The sequence below is a fragment of the Crinia signifera genome, chromosome 11 (genome assembly GCF_055691185.1).
Source record: "Crinia signifera chromosome 11, ASM5569118v1, whole genome shotgun sequence".
NCBI classification, from domain to species: domain Eukaryota; kingdom Metazoa; phylum Chordata; class Amphibia; order Anura; family Myobatrachidae; genus Crinia; species Crinia signifera.
In genome coordinates, this window is record NC_139227.1 from 2575278 (window position 1) to 2591114 (window position 15837).

A 15837-nucleotide genomic window follows, 5' to 3' on the forward strand; every position below is an offset into this window, starting at 1 on the left:
AGTCTTTCCCACTTGTTGGTCCACACTGGTCTCTGTGCAGATGTCAAATCCAGCCTCCCAAGTTCCTATTCTTTTGGTCAGTCCAGTTTAAGAGTCTGCAATCAGAGGGTGACGGGATACTATAGCAGCAAAATTGCAGTGTGGAAAACCATGGCATGATGCACTAGACCTAGTAAGCCAAGTTGGTGGGACACTGGCAGATAGGATAAGTGGTAGGAGGGGAGACATGGGTTTTTGAAGGAGCATTTGAAGGAGTGAAAGCTGGCAAATGTCAAGGTAAGATGGGTTACTGACTGCTACAGGATGAACAATGCAGGGAAATGCTCAGATGCAGGAATATGGATCTTTATCCTGACAGATGACACAATGTTGGAATTCACAAAGTGGTGGAGAATGTTATGTTTGAGGAAGGTACATCCAGGTTTTGAAGGCAAAGACAGTTGGAATTGCTGAATAGGAGCAAGAAAAGGGAAAGGTAGATTTGTGAATCAGCACCCCTCAGAAGTCTTCACTTTATTCACCCATAACAGAAGTCAGCATCATTGGTTTAAATAGTATTACGTTTAGTTCTATAAGCCACAGTTACTTTTAAGCATGTAGGTCCTTCACCTACTTGAAAGTCAATCCAGTGCCATCATATTTAGTACAAATCTACAAATCTACTTAAATATAAGTGCCATTTGTAATAAGGGCTGGATCATCATGTTGTTTTTTTGTTTCTTTACTACAGTATTTTGTATCTTTCTGTAAGGCTGCACATTGCCTTTTGACAGGTCCTTTTTAGAGTGATCTGTTTGGCAGAAAGGAGACTGCAAATGCAAGTACAGTACATGGCTGCGTCTACACATTGCCTTTTATCAAGATGCTGTCAAAGCAAAAGCCTGCTGCATCCTGCTAAACAGGATCCTGTTCATCTAAGTCCTGTGAAAAGGCAATGTGTAGACGCAGCATAAACTATTGTTAGTAAACAATGAATTGCTGGGACTATTTTGTATTTCCCATGGTACTTATCCTAAGTACTGTGGGCCAGATTCTCTAAGATTCAAAAGTGATAAAATCCAGAGTGATAAACAGCCAGCCAATCAGCTCCTACCTGCCATGTCACAGACTGTGTTTGAAAAATGTCAGGCAGGAGCTGATTGGCTGTCTGTTTATCACTCTCTATTTTTTCACTTTTTAACCTTAGATAATCTGGCCCTCTATATTAAATCCAGTTTAATTCTCCACTCTATTTCTTTGTCCGTTAATTTCCAAAGTCACCTACATTCTAATGTAACACTTATTATTCTACGTCTTCATTCTGCAACGCCATGACTTTCTTTTGTACCGTACTTATCTTAAGATTGTTTAACCCCTTGAATGCCAAATTAATTTGTCAAAATAAGTGAGAAAATTACCAAGCAAACATCTTTTATTCATCATAATGGCCTGCAATGTTTACCTTATATAGAAAATATATTTTTTTTTACAGAAAGTTTATTATTTGAATTTATATAACACATGTGAGCGACTCGCTCATTTTAAATGAGAATATTACATATATTTCAGAGATTTTGCCACTCAAAGGGTTAATGTAACATTAATGTTCATATATTGTGTAAGGCTCTGCATATCTGGTTACTAATAATTAAACGATAATAAAGATTAATAGTATAACATATACCTGCTGTGGAATATTAGATCTTTGTCTGTTTCAGTGCAAATATGAGACGTTTTCACATTATACACTGACATTTGCAGTGGTCCAGCCCTGTCCTTGTAGTATGAGAGAGATATACATGGTCATAGTTTGAGAAACTGAATTTAAATGTTTATTATAATGACAGTCTCCGAGATGAAGCACCGCAAATGTGAAGGACAAATATGTTTGTAAACATAAAATCAATAATCACAAACTCAGGCTGAATGCAAAGAACCATTTCGTTACAGGATGACAGTTTGTCCTGCTAAAGGGTGACAGAATTAGAGGAAAAACCTCATTTACAATCCCGTTAACATGCATCTTTCCCCTGCTCACAGCAAATTGCTTTAACTAAAAGCTTTAGAAATAATTTGAATAATAAATCTTTGTTTGGTTTACAAACATTTCTATAATATAAATCTGAGCTCTAATCCCCGATATTACTGTATGTTTTAACATGTCAAAAAAGCACAGTAACCTATTCAACGATATTAATCCCTTCCCACTTTCCTTTTCTTGGACTTAAAAACACCCAAACGCAATTGCCATATGTGCAGAGACCATGTACTCCTGCCAAAGACAAGCAATCATTACACAGCATTTAGCCAATGTTAACTATTGTATTTCATATGTATTTAATATCTAAAAAAAACCTCTGACAATATTTAGCCACACAAATGCCCTGCGATAGTAAAAACAATGGAAAAACAACATAGTGGTGGTCAACGTTTCGGGGTAATTCCCCCGTCATCAGGACATATGAACAGGTATACAGTATTCATATGTCCTGATGACAGGGGAATGACCCCAAAATGTTGACCACCACTATGGAATAAACTTGGTCCATTGCTTCACCACTATTTGGTAGTCCCTGGGTGCACGTGCTTTCTACAGAGTATATTGAAGGGCTTGTTTGACATACACCTCCAGCAGCTGGCACCGGGGCAGGTTACCTACATCTACAGCTTAGATAAGTCCTGAGTGACTGTTCTACCCACTTTGCTACACACATATATATATGTATGTATATATATATATATATACATACACACAGATGGAGCGCCTCCCAGCCAGCCTGTGGAATCGCCAGGTCCCTTGAGCTGGCGCAGGCTGGCAATAAGGCGCTCAATCTGATGGGGACACGTGTGCATCTCACAAGCATGCGTGTCCCCGTCAGCATGGCGGCAGGGAGTGGATTCTCTGCCCGTATCCGCTTCAGGGAGACGGTCAGGGTTAGTGGGGTTTGCAGGGGGCTGCAAGGTACTTTAGCAAACCATCCCCAGCAAAGCACGACAAAGTGATTAACTATTGATATTTCTGTGCAGCTGAGAACTTCTTGGTAATTTCTCTATGAAAGTTGTGATTAGGGCAATGAAAGGGGAAAGGAAACCTGAATTTCTAAATGAAAAGTGTGTTTTCTAAACCATCTCAAGTGGACTTGGGATTTTCACATTTATTCTTATCGACTGGTACGGTCTTAGCAGCTTGTTCAATCAATACCTTTGAAAGATGCCTCTAGAAAAATCCTCTGTGTCCATCAATAACCCAGGAATACTGCCCTTGAAAATATTTATGGTGCTGTGTGTGGTCTGTGACTCCACGAAAGTCAGTTTGGACAAGGGTGCATCTGTTTTAGAGATGCCAATACATTTATCGTTAATAATTAGCCACCTAGAAATCATTGTACAATTACTGTGACTACAATACAATACCTTGTACACATGGGATTCATTTGGGATATTTTTGAGTTTTTAACCCTTTGAGTGACAAGTTTTTGGTGCTGCCATTTTTAGCAAATAAGAGATGTTCGCACTTGTAGTAATATATCCCACAAATAATGCAGGTGACTAGACCTGTACAAACACGTGTTTGACATATACTTTACAGAACAAGATTAACAGGTGATACGTGGCGCAATGCTGCCTCAATTCACAGACCCCAGAAGTAACACCAATACTTCATAAACCATACAACAAGACAAGAGGGGGAGATAGAAAAGTGGCGCAGAGGAATCTTTGATGCTTGTATGTTACCGGCTTCTCCTTAATTGAAATGGAAGTGTTCTCAAGTGGGAGTAGGAATCCGGATCAAAAGAAGTTCGGTGAAAAGAATAAATAAATAATAAACCAATTAAAGACTTATTTTCAGAATGTGTGTGTGTCACTTAATATAAACCAATAAGGTGATAGATGTTAAGTTCCATTGGCGTACCAAGACTCACGTTGTTAAACGGAATTCTCCCTCTTGTAAAGGTATCTTTGGCACGTCCTGGAGGAACTTTTATATTTTGCGATGGGAGATCCTTTTTCTCCGCTTTGTGGTGTTCAATTATTTTCACTCGTGCTCAAAAAAGAAAAATTAAAGGAGGTGTCTGAGCTTTCCGTGTATTCAAAGAATTATATTTCAGTGGTAAAGGCAAGTGGGGAGGCTGGTAAAGGATAGTGGACCTATAACAGCGTACCTCACTTACGTGATTAAAGAGGGGGGAAACACTTGCAAAGGTTTCTTTTAATAGAGACGGAGGGCGTACCCCTACTCACGATGTGTTAGGATGTTTTCAAACCTAAAAAGGTTTCTTTGCACGGGTTTCTCCCCAGGTGTAGCTCGTTATGTGATTACTTCTATGCTTCAAAAGTGAAAGAAATCTTTCTCCACTGTGGGGTGTTCAATATTTTTCACGTGTGCTCGAAAAGGGAAATATAGGAAGTGTCTCAGCATTCAATGCATTCAAAACATACTTTTCAAGTGATCAAGGTGGGTGGGGAGGCTGATCAAGGATAGTGAACCTATGACAGCGTACCTCACTTACGTGGTAAAAAAGGGGGGGAACACTTGTAAAGGTTTCTTTTTATAGAGAAGGAAGGCGTACCCTTACTCACGATGTATTATGATGTATTCAAACCTACAAAGGTTTCTTTACACTGGCTTCTCCCCTGGTACACCACGTTTTGTGTAATTATGTAGATTCGGGATATGTCCGTCAGACCCAATGCTCCCCCGGTATGAGTTCCATGAAATAAAATTTTTTTTTGGCAAAGTGTAACCAAATGTTCTTTATTTGATCGCTATTATAGGTACCGGATATGATGGCGTACCTTACTCACCCCTGTTTATGGGGGAAACACGCTCGTAGCGGTTTCTTTTTCCACTATGGTGGTGGATGGTATAAGGGGATGCCAGATAGAACCAGGAGACAGATTGTAAAAATCTTACTGTATATTTTAATTCAAAAAAGTTCTTTGTACAAGTCCCATATGGTGGATTAAGCGGACCAAACCACAATCAATCCAGAAAAAAATCCAATACAAGATACACAAGATGCAAAAATTCACAAAAATTTCACAAAAATACAAAAAGATTAAAAACTGGATAAAACCAATACGTACATCCAAAGGGTGTGTGGCTGTTCACTCTCCTCTGACAGGATCAACGCGTTTCGGTCTGGGTGACCTTTATCAAGCTGTGTCAGAGAGGAGTGAAGGGCCACTATTTATGAGATGAACAGCCAATGGAGGGAAGACAGGAAGTGACATTAGCGTTTTTTTTTTTCCTTTCCCTTCCTCCCTGCATATAATTACAGTGTGGATGTACACATTCTGATTTAAAATAAACAATATCTTCTAAAATACAGTCCAACTTCTATAATAAAACAAATAGAAAAGTCCATAAAAAGTCCATTTCTCAGAGTCGTTTCCGTTGCTATGGAAACCCGCCCACACTTCCGGTTTTTGTATAAACGTAACTTTATAGGCTGTGTCTGCTGAGCCTAATTTGGGTAGTTATACTTTAGTATATATTCTGAATATGTGCATGGCCTCCTCCTTGATGGGACCATACTAGGTCCATATCGTTTGTGCGATCGTTTAGGCTTTGAGATTTTCCGGAACCCGGAAGTTTGTTGGAACGCAGGGAGCCGGAAATGCCCTCCTGCGGTTGGATATTGCTGACACGCATGACGCGTGCCTTCCGGTAGGGCGTCTGAAGTTGGATAAAATCTTCACTGAGACGCAAGTCAGGCGTTCATATGGAACGCATATCGGAAGAGGGACCTGTGCGTAGTGAGTGTGGGAAACGCCTCCCGGACGTAATGTCGGGTTTCCACGGCAACCGGACGCTTCCCTGCATTTAAACAAAACAGGAGATTAGTATACATCAGAAAGTCTATTTTGTCAATACATTTCAGCTTATATTCACGGACATTTTCTGCAGTCCTTTTATATATCAATTTATATGGCTTGTTTGGCTTAGTGGACAAATAAATACGGCCGCGATCGCAAGAATCCGCGGTCAAAAATAATGTCAACATTTTGTGTTATGACCAGTAGCAAAAAAACTTATGAAATCATAACAGTGCATATAAAAGGGTAATTTATTAAAGTCCCTTAATTTACAAATGTATGCTAGGTTATGTGGACAGATACATCCGACCGCGATCGCAAAATCCGCGGCCGAAAATAGTGTCGACATTATACCAGCTGGGCAGAGGTGTCAACATAATACCAGCTAGGCGCAGAATGAGGTACTAAAGGCATGAGGATATATAGATTGTGAACACTATGTCTGCAGTCGGAAGCAGGTGTCCACAATATATCATTGGGACACATTAAAGAGTATGAAGTTTATAAAGCCTACCAAGGCTTCCGGCGGACCCAACAGTACCTACAAAAAATGGAGGAGGCTAAAACTATTGAGATAAATAAGTCCAACTCAAACTTGTCCAAAAAAGAGAAAGAAGCGATAAGCGCTTTAAGAGATAATAAAGAAATTATTATAAAGCCGGCAGACAAGGGGGGGGGGGAGTGGTGGTTCTGGACACAATTAAATACAAAGCAGAAGTAATGCGTCAACTAGGGGACACCATGACGTACAGAAAACTGAGGAATGACCCCACTGCCACCACCCTCCCCAAATGGAAGGCACTGATCGATGTGGCATTAGACAATGAAGTCATTAGCAAGGGAGAGGCACAGTTTCTAATGAATGATAAACCATCTACCCCGGTCATGTACATTCTCCCAAAAGTGCATAAAAAATTGGTAGATCCTCCGGGACGACCGATTATATCGGGGGTAAACTCCCTGACCGCAAATTTGTCGATGCTCATCGATCACCACCTTCAACCTCTGGTCCTCACCAACAAGTCCCACCTCAAGGACACCGGGGACTTCCTTAAGGAGATATCCACCATAAATTGGGAAGATGGTGACCTGCTGGTCACTGCTGACGTGAGCTCTCTCTACACCATCATCAATCATGGTGATGGTGTGGAGAGTGTCAAGCGGTTCTTGGAGGGGACTGATAAACCTGCCTCTCTTCAGAAATTTATTCTGGAGGGGATACAGTTTATTCTCCAGAATAACTACTTCTTATTTAATGAGGAATTTTACCTGCAGCAGACTGGAACCGCGATGGGCACCAGATTCGCCCCGAGTTATGCGAACATATTTATGGGCGCATGGGAGCTCGATACCATCTGGGCTCCCAACCAATTCGGGGCGAGTCTGGTGTCCTATATGCGGTATATGGACGATATTTTTTTCTTGTGGAGGGGAGACAGAGAAACCCTTAATTCTTTCTGTGCGTATTTAAACAATAATGACAGAAATATTGTCCTTTCCTTTGATATCCAATCAGTGGAGATTAACTTCCTTGATATTACTGTGTATATTGAAAATGAGACCCTTAAGTACAAAAGCTACATAAAACCCACAGATTCCGGGTCCTACATCCCTTATTCCAGCTGCCATCACGATCATTGGCTTAATGCAGTACCCACAGGCCAATTTAAAAGGTTGAGAAGAAATTGCCTAGAAGATACAGTATATAACACACAAGCTGTTAAAATGAAAGATAAATTCCTGGCTTGTGGATACAAGGAAAGCACCGTCTTGAGAGGTTTAGAACAGGTTAACCTAAGCCAAGAAGAAAGCACAACAGCTCCCCCTCCTAATAGGCCTAAAAAAGACAAAAATAATGATTTCGCCTATGCGTTTGTAACCACGTTCACAGACGAACACAAAAAAATAGAACGGGTTTTCAACAAGCACTGGGATATAATACGAAAGGATCCTATTTTAGGAAAATTGATCCCAGATCGCCCTAAGCACATCTACAGGCGGGCGCCAAACTTGCGCACTAACCTAGTAAGCAGCAATTTTTTATCCAACACCCCAAAACCCGGCATAAAATCAAAAGGGTTTTATAGATGCGGATGTTGTCAGGGCTGCAAAAATGTCAAGAGCTTGGGAAACAATAAAACAGAAGAATACACGATAAATGGGTACAACATCAAGGTTTATGATTTCATAACGTGCAACTCTAAAAACGTGATATATATGATCAAGTGTAGCTGTGAGAAATATTATATAGGACGCACATCAAGACCCCTAAAAGTCCGTCTTAGTGAGCATGTTAGGAACATAAGAAAGGGCCTTGAAACACATGCACTCTCTGCCCACTTTAAGACCATCCACCAATGCTCCACTAAAGCTATCGTTGAATTTGGGGGCCTTAAGATAATAAAGGGGAGTACTAGGCAACCTGACTGCACGGCAACACTTGCCAAGGCAGAGATGAAGTTGATTTTTAATTGTAAGACCCTACTACCCGGCAGACTCAACAGTGACTTTGAACTTAAATGGTTTTTGTAGGTACTGTTGGGTCCGCCGGAAGCCTTGGTAGGCTTTATAAACTTCATACTCTTTAATGTGTCCCAATGATATATTGTGGACACCTGCTTCCGACTGCAGACATAGTGTTCACAATCTATATATCCTCATGCCTTTAGTACCTCATTCTGCGCCTAGCTGGTATTATGTTGACACCTCTGCCCAGCTGGTATAATGTCGACACTATTTTCGGCCGCGGATTTTGCGATCGCGGTCGGATGTATCTGTCCACATAACCTAGCATACATTTGTAAATTAAGGGACTTTAATAAATTACCCTTTTATATGCACTGTTATGATTTCATAAGTTTTTTTGCTACTGGTCATAACACAAAATGTTGACATTATTTTCGACCGCGGATTCTTGCGATCGCGGCCGTATTTATTTGTCCACTAAGCCAAACAAGCCATATAAATTGATATATAAAAGGACTGCAGAAAATGTCCGTGAATATAAGCTGAAATGTATTGACAAAATAGACTTTCTGATGTATACTAATCTCCTGTTTTGTTTAAATGCAGGGAAGCGTCCGGTTGCCGTGGAAACCCGACATTACGTCCGGGAGGCCATGCACATATTCAGAATATATACTAAAGTATAACTACCCAAATTAGGCTCAGCAGACACAGCCTATAAAGTTACGTTTATACAAAAACCGGAAGTGTGGGCGGGTTTCCATAGCAACGGAAATGACTCTGAGAAATGGACTTTTTATAGACTTTTCTATTTGTTTTATTATAGAAGTTGGACTGTATTTTAGAAGATATTGTTTATTTTAAATCAGAATGTGTACATTCACACTGAAATTATATGCAGGGAGGAAGGGAAAGGAAAAAAAAAAAACGCTAATGTCACTTCTGTCTTCCCTCCATTGGCTGTTCATCTCATAAATAGTGGCCCTTCACTCCTCTCTGACACATCTTGATAAAGGTCACCCAGACCGAAACGCGTTGATCCTGTCAGAGGAGAGTGAACAGCCACACACCCTTTGGATGTACGTATTGGTTTTATCCAGTTTTTAATCTTTTTGTATTTTTGTGAAATTTTTGTGAATTTTTGCATCTTGTGTATCTTGTATTGGATTTTTTTCTGGATTGATTGTGGTTTGGTCCGCTTAATCCACCATATGGGACTTGTACAAAGAACTTTTTTGAATTAAAATATACAGTAAGATTTTTACAATCTGTCTCCTGGTTCTATCTGGCATCCCCTTATACCATCCACCACCATAGTGGAAAAAGAAACCGCTACGAGCGTGTTTCCCCCATAAACAGGGGTGAGTAAGGTACGCCATCATATCCGGTACCTATAATAGCGATCAAATAAAGAACATTTGGTTACACTTTGCCAAAAAAATTTTTTATTACATGGAACTCATACCGGGGGAGCATTGGGTCTGACGGACATATCCCGAATCTACATAATTACACAAAACGTGGTGTACCAGGGGAGAAGCCAGTGTAAAGAAACCTTTGTAGGTTTGAATACATCATAATACATCGTGAGTAAGGGTACGCCTTCCTTCTCTATAAAAAGAAACCTTTACAAGTGTTCCCCCCCTTTTTTACCACGTAAGTGAGGTACGCTGTCATAGGTTCACTATCCTTGATCAGCCTCCCCACCCACCTAGATCACTTGAAAAGTATGTTTTGAATGCATTGAATGCTGAGACACTTCCTATATTTCCCTTTTCGAGCACACGTGAAAAATATTGAACACCCCACAGTGGAGAAAGATTTCTTTCACTTTTGAAGCATAGAAGTAATCACATAACGAGCTACACCTGGGGAGAAACCCGTGCAAAGAAACCTTTTTAGGTTTGAAAACATCCTAACACATCGTGAGTAGGGGTACGCCCTCCGTCTCTATTAAAAGAAACCTTTGCAAGTGTTTCCCCCCTCTTTAATCACGTAAGTGAGGTACGCTGTTATAGGTTCACCATCCTTTACCAGCCTCCCCACTTGCCTTTACCACTGAAATATAATTCTTTGAATACACGGAAAGCTCAGACACCTCCTTTAATTTTTCTTTTTTGAGCACGAGTGAAAATAATTGAACACCACAAAGCGGAGAAAAAGGATCTCCCATCGCAAAATATAAAAGTTCCTCCAGGACGTGCCAAAGATACCTTTACAAGAGGGAGAATTCCGTTTAACAACGTGAGTCTTGGTACGCCAATGGAACTTAACATCTATCACCTTATTGGTTTATATTAAGTGACACACACACATTCTGAAAATAAGTCTTTAATTGGTTTATTATTTATTGACGTGTTTGACATACATTCACTTTGCTTTGAATCTCATCAGTTTATGATGATTTCCCATTCACAAGCATTGATGCAAAATCTGCAATCTGGTTCTATCGGAGCACTCATTATATACACAGTGCTGGAATCAGGCCTGGACGTAGGGGGATAGTCAGACCTGATCACACGACTGTCATATGGAAACTGATTCACAGGAAGCCTGAATTTGTTGGTGTCACCTGGTCATTTATGGTGAGCGAGTATCAGGGAAAACGCAGCCATGGCCAGGTGTTTTCAGGGAGAGAAAGTAACATCAGCTCTGCCCCCGATCAACCTGATTCTATCACAGCCGCTGAGTAAGTCCTGGGCTACACACAGACTGCACACACTGGGGAACCATTACATGGTGAGGGGCGTGGCCAGGTGTGAGGGGAAGTCATGTGACATCAGCTCCGCCCCCGATCAGCCTGTCTCTATCGCAGCCACTGAGTAAATCCTGGGCTACACACAGACTGCACACACTGGGGAATCATTATATGGTGAGGGGCGTGCCCAGGTGTGTGAGGGGAAGTCATGTGACATCAGCTCCGCCCCCGATCAGCCTGATTCTATCACAGCCGCTGAGTAAGTCCTGGGCTACACACAGACTGCACACACTGGGGAATCATTATATGGTGAGCGGCGTGCCCAGGTGTGTGAGGGGAAGTCATGTGACGTCAGCTCCACCCCGATCAACCTGTCTCTATCGCAGCCACTGAGTTAAATCCTGGGCTACACACAGACTGCACACAAAAATCATACAATTGTGAGTGAGTTGCAAATTAATTTCAAACTAATCACAGCCAGAGCTGACCTTAAAAATTGTATGCCCTAGGAAAAAAAATTCTCGGTGCCCCGTTTTGTTCACTGAATCACTACTGAGGAAAAATGCTGTGTGGTGTTGAAATGTTGGTATTTCACCATGATTTTCAATATTTGAGTACACTTGGGCCTGTATGAGATCTGCAGAGTGCGGTCTGATTCCTGTTACAAGACCCCTGCATAAAGAAAAAACACACATGTATGCCCATACATGCCCACACTATGTGCGTATTAGCTTAGGGCACCTGGAACCATTTATATATATATATATATATATATATATATATATATATATATATATAGGCAAAGAAGAAATCCGGCACTCCACAGGTGTATAAAAATAATACTTGCTCCGGTGCCTTCCCAGGTCGTAGACCAATTGTAGTGTAAATGGCAAAGAGGCGTCACTCAGAGACTGGATACCAATTCAAAACTTTATTGTGTGGTGACCGACACCAGTGTTTCGAGCAGACTGCTCGTCCTCAGGGTACAACTCACAGACAACAACTGACAGAGTTATATACCCTACAAAAATTCCCGCGCCCACCAATGCATAATTATACTTACCTGGATCAGGTGTGCCCTCAGCGTGTGAGGCGTGTAGACGGATCCCTCCTTGGCCGCTGCGTGCTTCCGGGTGACGTCATCGGCACGCGTCACCGCTCCCGGAACGCACGTCGGCAACAGGAGTACACCCGGCTTCCGCGTCTGTGACACGCAGGAGCTATCCCGTCCAGGTATAACCCTAAGAGCACAATACAAAGATGGGCAAAATGAAGTGTTAAAGATGCCTACACAATATGGCATGAATATAAACGTGTACAGTATTAAAATATACGGTGTTACAATATTAATATCAAAAAGCACAAAAATGACAAAAAAGAGAAATGTATAAAAAGACAAACATGACGGACATATTAAAAAGTAACCCCTTGTAAGTCAGAATCAATTATAATAATATATAAGCGAATATCTAGTAACAAATTCCCCTAACTAGGGAAAGAAATAACAGTTTAATAACTCCATTATTTATTCACTAATCTGACCTACGCTTTAACAAGTGACCAACCCTCTGTGGGAGCAGTAACAATATGCAATTAATTAATAAAACAAGAAAAGTAGCAGACATTAATTAATATGAACCAAGGATTGCAAGTATACAGACCAGAGTGTGCTTATTAGATGGACGCTAAGCACAAAATGAAACAACATCACAAAAAGCTCTGCAACCCATGCTGTTCATTTAACCCCCTGGGTGCGATGGTATCCAACACATGGATCCATCGGGCTTCAGCCTGGAGGAGTTTTTTGCCTCTGTTGCCACCTCTATAATATATAGGAATGTGATCAATTATTTTTGACCTCACACTCGCTACACTATGGCCCAATAGCACACAGTGCCGCGCAAAAGGCTGATCACTGTTGCCAGAAGCGAGAGCCTGCCTGATAGCATGACGATGATTCGCCATCCTGGTCTTAAACTGGCATTCTGTCTTGCCCACGTAGTAAAGACCACATGGACAAGACAGAACGTAAACCACAAATTTAGTAGAACACGTGACCGCAAATTTGATGGGGATACTGCGGCCCGTGTGAGGATGGTTGATAAATTTTCCTGCCAATAAAGAACCACAAGTGGTGCATCCCACACACCTATAGCAGCCTGCCGGTCGGGTCAAAAAGTGTGTGGGTGCAGATTTTTTAGTAAGTCCACTTACATCCAACTTGACTACAAGATCGCTCAAATTTCTGCCCCGTTTGTATGATGGCATGATCTGCAATTTATTTAGACCATGCAAGTCTTTATCAGTTGTAATCAGGGACCATTGCTGTTTAACTTTTTTAGTGACCACCTGACTATCTGTAGCAAATTCATTAACCCAGAGGATTTTAGATTTTATAAGCGCTTCTGGCAACAGTGATCAGCCTTTTGCGCGGCACTGTGTGCTATTGGGCCATAGTGTAGCGAGTGTGAGGTCAAAAATAATTGATCACATTCCTATATATTATAGAGGTGGCAACAGAGGCAAAAAACTCCTCCAGGCTGAAGCCCGATGGATCCATGTGTTGGATACCATCGCACCCAGGGGGTTAAATGAACAGCATGGGTTGCAGAGCTTTTTGTGATGTTGTTTCATTTTGTGCTTAGCGTCCATCTAATAAGCACACTCTGGTCTGTATACTTGCAATCCTTGGTTCATATTAATTAATGTCTGCTACTTTTCTTGTTTTATTAATTAATTGCATATTGTTACTGCTCCCACAGAGGGTTGGTCACTTGTTAAAGCGTAGGTCAGATTAGTGAATAAATAATGGAGTTATTAAACTGTTATTTCTTTCCCTAGTTAGGGGAATTTGTTACTAGATATTCGCTTATATATTATTATAATTGATTCTGACTTACAAGGGGTTACTTTTTAATATGTCCGTCATGTTTGTCTTTTTATACATTTCTCTTTTTTGTCATTTTTGTGCTTTTTGATATTAATATTGTAACACCGTATATTTTAATACTGTACACGTTTATATTCATGCCATATTGTGTAGGCATCTTTAACACTTCATTTTGCCCATCTTTGTATTGTGCTCTTAGGGTTATACCTGGACGGGATAGCTCCTGCGTGTCACAGACGCGGAAGCCGGGTGTACTCCTGTTGCCGACGTGCGTTCCGGGAGCGGTGACGCGTGCCGATGACGTCACCCGGAAGCACGCAGCGGCCAAGGAGGGATCCGTCTACACGCCTCACACGCTGAGGGCACACCTGATCCAGGTAAGTATAATTATGCATTGGTGGGCGCGGGAATTTTTGTAGGGTATATAACTCTGTCAGTTGTTGTCTGTGAGTTGTACCCTGAGGACGAGCAGTCTGCTCGAAACACTGGTGTCGGTCACCACACAATAAAGTTTTAAATTGGTATCCAGTCTCTGAGTGACGCCTCTTTGCCATTTACACTATATATATATATATATATATATATATATATATATATATATATATACACTGTACAGAGCAATGGCCCTTATTCTGGTTGGTGCGGCCGGAGCCGCACACGGTGCTCCGGCCGCACAAACCAATCCCCGCCCACGAGACGGATCGCCACGGCCGTCCGTACACGGACGGCTGGCGATCCGCATAAAAATGGTGGGGCGTACGCCTCCACCATGGTGGGAGCTGCCCCCTGCATTCGATGGTCGTCGACCATCGAAGGCAGGGCCGCACGCCACAGCAGCTCCCGCAAGCTGAGACCACACGGACAATCGTCCGTGTGATAGCTTGTATGGGGGCTGAGAGCTGACATCCGGCGACGTCAGCTTTCCGCCCCCATCAGTGGCGTCATACCCTGATTAGCATGCATACGCCCCGCCTTTGCATGGGAACGCCCATGAAACGCGGGGCGTATACATAGGGAAATGAGGGTATGAAGCCCCTCACGCCCCTATACGCCCCCTTTGCGGCGGACGAAATACGTCTGCGGCGAATGGGGCTGCACATGCGCAGATTGACCTCTGCGCATGTGCAGACTAAAAACATCGGCAGTACGGCCGCACGCGGGCCGTACCGTCCGATTCAGAATAAGGGCCAATATATCTATGTGTGTGTGTGTGTGTATACTGTAAAAGCAGAAGGTACGGAACTTCAACTAAATGAGGACATCGGTCTGGATGCAAAGTATTTAGTTGAAGTGCAGCACCTTCTGCTTCTGTATATTACGCATTGTGAAGGCACCTGACACAGCTGCTATTTCTTATTGTGAGTGCCTGACCCTTGTACGTGATGCATACAAACACACACATACTATATATATATATATATATATATGATTGGCCAAGGTGCCTTCCTGCGTGGGGTAATCCCACTAATATAGCATGGACTATAATGACTATGCTTCAACATCCTGGTAGAACAAGAAAAAGACCAAAGCATCCTGATGCAGTGTTTGGCCTATATCATTTTTTAACCCTTTGAGTGCCAACGTTGCTGTGAGAGATCCTCACAGCAACTGTTCTTTTAGTATATATATATTACATATATATATATATATATATATATATATATATACTGTATATATATATAATCACAAATACAGCCAGGACAATTAATTGAAGCTTGGTTAAATATTGCACCCAAAAAACAACAGATGCTGAGAGCGGAGCTGACATTTTAAAGTATTTTTTGAGGATCTCTCACAGCAACATTTGCACTCAAAGGGTTAATAAAAAAAGGTTTTCAGAACTGACAAATTCCCTTGGCACTCAAAGGCAGGGGTTAAAGTGGACCGGAACGGGGCAGAACAGAGTTCCGGCGGTTGTAATTGAAGCCGAAACTCAGTTCCGCCTCCTTCCGCCCACCGCGCACGGCCACAATTACATTTAGCA